The 5,646-nt window shown below is 44.2% G+C and overlaps 1 long non-coding RNA gene across 1 annotated transcript in view; it reads left to right on the top strand.

The window, feature by feature from the left end:
• Positions 1-1,758: 1,758 nt before the first annotated feature.
• The window catches only part of LOC118017814, a 16,758-nt gene continuing 12,870 nt past the window's right edge, over positions 1,759-5,646 (top strand). The window contains exon 1 of the long non-coding RNA XR_004681241.1: positions 1,759-1,899. This is a non-coding gene — a long non-coding RNA (uncharacterized LOC118017814). The remainder of the gene's footprint in view (positions 1,900-5,646) is intronic.

Here is a 5,646-nt window from a genome sequence, read left to right as displayed (position 1 = left end):
AAAGAAAGACAATGGTCTTTGATGTCTTATCTCAAATGGTAGGTAAATGAGACAATCATATAGGAGGAAGGACTGGTAACCAGGAGGAGCAGATGTGTTATTTGCGGACTGGTATAACCACCAAATTAGATTGTCAGAGCTGTAAAGAACCTTGAAGATCATGTGCAAGAAATCCCTGCTCACCTGACAGGCTTGTTTGTCGTATGGGAATACATAGAGCTGGGATGTGAGTCCAGGCATTTAGTCTGGTTGTCCTAAAGAAGTCTAATGACCTAAGCCCCATACCCATGACCCCCTTCTAAGGCTTTCTCACCCTGGATCCCATGCTGCCACTGTTGACCCCTCCAACATGGCCATAACTGAATGAGCATCTGATGGAACAGTAGCCAGCCTAGATGTCAGTCTATAAACTGAGCAGAAGGGACTCCAGTGACTAATTGAACCCACCACATTCTATCTTTTGAGGATTTTTGAATTTAAGACATTGGGCACTGAGCAATTGATAGGAAGAGCAAAAGACACAGAGAACAGGCAGTAAGAAGACATGAGCTGAAGCTATGAGTGCGCAGAGTGTGAGGTCAGGTGGAGTAAAGAGTATTTCATTGGCGGAGATGTAGATGGCAGAAGAAAGGATGGAGGAGCTGGATCCAAATGATGGTGAAGCTCCAGAGTAGCAATTAGCTCCTCCTGCTGCTGAGGGAGGGGTAGACATCACCTAGCTGTCAGACCCACACTGGATCCTGTACCTTCCAATTATCAAACTATGTCCTAGGCCCTGGGGAGGTTAGCTACTGAGCTATTTATAGGTTCACCAGAGACCTGGTTATATGGCCAACATGTCACTCCTCCTTAAAACATGTAGCTTCACAAACCACCAACACTCAGGGTAATCTGGATAAGCCACTTTGTATATTACAACCCAAACAGACTAACACACTAGCTTTTCCACTGGCAACTTCCCCTGTGCAAACCATATACATTAGTATTAAAATTTTTGATCCAGTAGTTTTATCCCCCCCCCCCTCGCAGTAAGACCTAAGGTCTTTTGATTAGACCAGAATCTCACCTGTGATCATGTCCTCCATCCCAAATAATCACTAATGCAGCCTTAGAAGCCTTCCGGTACAGCCTAAACAACTCCTTTTTTCCTGGCACACTTGACAGGGACTCCTTGGGCAGTGGGTGCCTCCATGGCTAGTGTCCATCCTGAGGTCCAAGAATGGCATTGGGATGATTAAGTGCCCAGAGCATAACTACCTATTCACGGACGTGGAGCAGCTGGGTGGGATGTATGTGTTGGATGGAGGGAGGCAAGTCAGGTGGAGAGAGAAGAGGAATGCATCTGATACCTAGGAACTGTCATCTCTAGGTTCACTGGCTGTGCCCCAACCTACTACTACTTGACTTCCTCACCCTCTTCACCCTTTTTTTCCCCTCTGTACCACTCTTCTCTCCTCCCCACTTCCCCTCTCCCCAGCCTCTCTTCAGGACCCTGGGGTGATAATGAGTAAACCTCAACAAAGCTTCTGCAGAATCCAGATCTCCTTCTGCCAAAGAGTCTCCAGTGATACAAGCATGAATTTTTCACAGTTGAATGCAAACTTTATTTTATTTGTTCATCTATAAAATTGGCAAAAGCCCATTTTATTTACAAAGGTATAGGACAGCAAGCACTCTTCTCATACACTGCTGGTGGAGGTATAAATTGGCATAATTTTCAGTATGAAAATTACAGATCATGTGCCTTTTGACCTACAGTTCCACTTCTAGGAGTTTATCCTAAAGATATACACGTAGCAAACTTTATTTTTATTCTCTTTCTTTCAGGAGGTATCCGTTGAGGATGGCTCCAGTGAGGAAGAAGGTATCTTTGAAAGTCTCTTCAGTCCGAGATATAAGGTAAGCAGTGTTGTAGCCAACAGTCTGTCTGGATCAAGAATGGACAGAGGTGGGGGCATCTCCCTCCATCAAACCTTCCTCGATTTTTCCCATAGAACGACCACAGATAGCACTTTGCTACATCCCTTACAGATTGCAGCTGAAGAACTCAAACTACTCACCAACTGTTCTGCCTTTTTTTTTTTTTTTAAAGATTTTATTTATTTATTTGAGAAAGAGAGAATGAGAGACAGCACAAGAGGGAAGAGGGTCAGAGGGAGAAGCAGACCCCCCGCTGAGCAGGGAGCCTGATGCAGGACTCGATCCCGGGACTCCAGGATCATGACCTGAGCCAAAGGCAGTCACCCAACCAACTGAGCCACCCAGGCGCCCCAACTATTCTGCCTTTCTGATGCATGAAAGAGTGCAAGAGGGTTGTGACCATGTACTAGGGGATACTGGGCAAAAAGTGACAGTACTGTTGCATAGGAAATGCCAGGATGCGGTGTAAATGGGGAAGTCACTTTCAGTTCTGACCTCAAGCAGGAAGGGACTCCTCTGGCCAGAGAGCCTTTAAAACCCCTTTTTGCCACCACAATTTATAATGAATCCAGCCACTAGAAAAGAGGAGTCCCAGCAGAGTGTACGCTCAGAGACTTTGGGTAAGAGATTCAGGGCACCAGCCTCACTCAGCTATTCCCAGACTCAGCATCCAAACACTGTACCTTTAAGCATATGCAGAAAGATGACATGTAGCAGTTGGATCCTACAGAAAGAGGCAGACCTTGGTGTGCCTGGGTGGTTCAGTTGGTTGAGTGTCTGATTCTTGGTTTCGGCTCAAGTTACGATCTCAGGGTTTTGAGATCAAGCCCCTCATCGGGCTCCACACTCAGCACCAGAGTCTGCTTGAAATTCTCTCCCTCTCCCTCTGCCCCTTCCCCAGCTTGCATGCGCATGTGCTCTATCTCTTTCTTTCGCAAATAAATAAATAAATAAATAAAATCTTTACAAAAATAAAGAAAGAGGCAGACCTCCCAGTGCAGGGCATACTGTGTGAGATGGGGAGACATGGGCTGCCTACAGAGAATTAGACCTCATCTGCCCCTCTGCTTTAGGGTCATCACCAGAATCATCTAAAGAGGAGCCGGAGCTGGGGTTCAGAACTCACCATGGGCTGTTACCCAGTGTGTACTATAGCCGTGCTTCAATCATTCTCAACATTTCACTTTGCCATTTCCATAAAATTCTGAGCTTGGTGAATTCCAAGGCAATATTAGAGTCCTTTAGAAAAATAAAGATATGTACCGCCTTTCCCCCCCCATCATTCCTGCCACATATTACACCAGTTCTTCATTTGAGGGGGCACGGTAGTTGGGTGAAAAGACCATTTCACTTGCTATTTGATGTAGAATGAGCCTTCTTGTGCTTATTTCCTTATCTGCAGTATCAACTTTTATAATTCTGAGATAAATTTTCTGACATGGAAAGAATGGCGGAGGAGGGAGGGAGTTGAGCAGAATAATGGTGGGGTCTAGAGTTCCTGGATGACAGGGAGATACTTCCGACAGAAAAATAAGTTGTGCCCTGACTGTAATGTTAGCTGTGTTCATTGTGTGGACAGGTGTTTGCCCTCTGATAATGAGTAGACTTTAATCCTAGGTGTGAGTACAAGTCATGTCAACAGGGGTGGTTCCAGAGAAATCCACAGTAATTGCCCAAGACACAACATGAGCCCACAACCAAATTCTCACACTGAAAAATGACTGATAAGTAAGAATGTCAGTCTTAATGCAGCTCATTAGGTAATAGAAAAGGCACTGATTGTTCAAGTCAACAAACATCTTCTGATGCTGCAAAGGCCAGCCAGGCAAGCTATACCAGCAATGGAGAGGTGTGGCTCCAGTGTGTGGTGACACACAGTGAACACCCAAGCTCTGTAGTGCTGATTAGTTGTGTAATGGGTGGATGAGTCAAAGATCATGCTTCCTAGTTTGTCAGTTACTTGGTAGCTCCCAGGAACTTGCTCCAGATTTCCAGTGGCTCCATGCAAGCAATCCTGGGGCTGGTTATGAGCCCACAGAGTCATCATCAAGACTCAAATTTCAGTGTCTTAAGCAGTGAAACAAAATACTCCTGACTCACATCCTTGAATCCAACGAGGGAGCTTTTGGTCAGAGATTGTGTTTCTGTGAGCATCTTCATTTTCATCAAGGCCTTGTGAATTTATGTTGACAGTGCAGGAGAAGGAGCAAAGTAAGAGTCCAGCAAAGTCAGCTCTTGCAAGGTTTGAAAACTTACTGGCAAGACACGACCCCACTGGCCAGTCAATAGCACCCACAGTTGTGGCCCCATGTTCCCTCCAGTGAGCTTCCTCCCACAAGTCCCCTGACTATAATATTGGTATCAACCCTGATTGCCCTGGTACCCAGTAGTCATGGAGTGGGTGGAATCGCTCGCTTTCCTTCCAATTCTCAGGGCTCCAGGAAGAATCAAGCAGTCATATACTCCCAGGGATAAGCCCTGGCTAATCTACTTAATAATTGGATGACCATGGACAAATAATCGGAGTCTCAATTTCTTCATCTGTATATTAAAAATAATAACATCCATTTTGTTGTGTGGTTATGAAGATTAAATTAAATCAGGAATATAAAGTACCTAACACAATGCCTAGCACAAATATAAGCTCCATAAATGGTAGTTTTCTTATTTATTTATTTATTTTTATTTATTTATTTATTTTTTAAAGATTTTATTTATTTATTTGACAGAGAGACAGAGAGCATGAGTGGCCACCCAGCCTCTGCTTTGAGTCTACCCAAGGCAAGAGAAAATATCTTTAGGGGTTCTGAGGACTAAATAACAACCCCTTGCCCACATACAAGAGTAGCACTTCTGGCTGTGCAGACTTGTTGTTCACATAGACTACACTGTAAGGAGTTGGGCAGTGTGGTGGCCCTGTCTATGTAACAGTCATCCAAATATTTGGTGTCAACCTCATATTCCTTTGAGTCTTTTCTTCTCCAATGAAAACTTCCAAATTCCTTTTGTCATGTCTCACATGACAAGTTTTATATCTCCCAACACTCAAGTCACTCTTCTCTCAGTGCTCAACTAAGTACTGCCTCAATCTGGGCACAACACTCTAGTCATCATCTGACCAGTTGGGAGAAATGAGATCCACTTTTCACATTTCATGCTGCTAAGCTACGTTCTCCCACTACTCCATCCTGACTTGCGTGATGTGTTTTATTATTTTAGTTCTCACTTAATCCTTACACTTGCCCTGTGAAATTTCATCCTGCTAGGTGCAACTCATCATTCCAGATGATGAAGACATCTTTGTATCATGCAACATACTCATTCTCTCATGCTGGTACAAAGATTACTCAAGACTCACAAGACAATGGGCAGAGCTCTTTTTTTTTTTTTTTTTTTAAGATTTTATTTATTTGACAGAGAGAGAGAGATCACAAGTAGGCAGACAGGCAGGCAGAGGGAGAGGGAGAAGCAGGCTCCCTGCTGAGCACAGAGCCCGATGTGGGGCTCGATCCCAGGACCCTGGGATCATGACCTGAGCCGAAGGCAGATGCTTAACCATCTGAGCCACCCAGGCGTCCCTAGACAGAGCTCTTTATTCCATTCTTAGAAAATTCCCTCCAATGTGACATGGATTCTTTCTTTCTTCTTTCTTTCTTTCTTTCTTTCTTTCTTTCTTTCTTTCTTTCTTTCTTTCTTTCTTTCTTTCTTTCTTTCTTTCTTTCTTTC

The sequence above is a fragment of the Mirounga leonina genome, unplaced genomic scaffold, assembly GCF_011800145.1.
Source record: "Mirounga leonina isolate KUSES-001 unplaced genomic scaffold, KU_Mleo_1.0 Mir_170, whole genome shotgun sequence".
Taxonomy (NCBI): domain Eukaryota; kingdom Metazoa; phylum Chordata; class Mammalia; order Carnivora; family Phocidae; genus Mirounga; species Mirounga leonina.
This window is presented reverse-complemented; position numbering and strand designations above follow the sequence as displayed.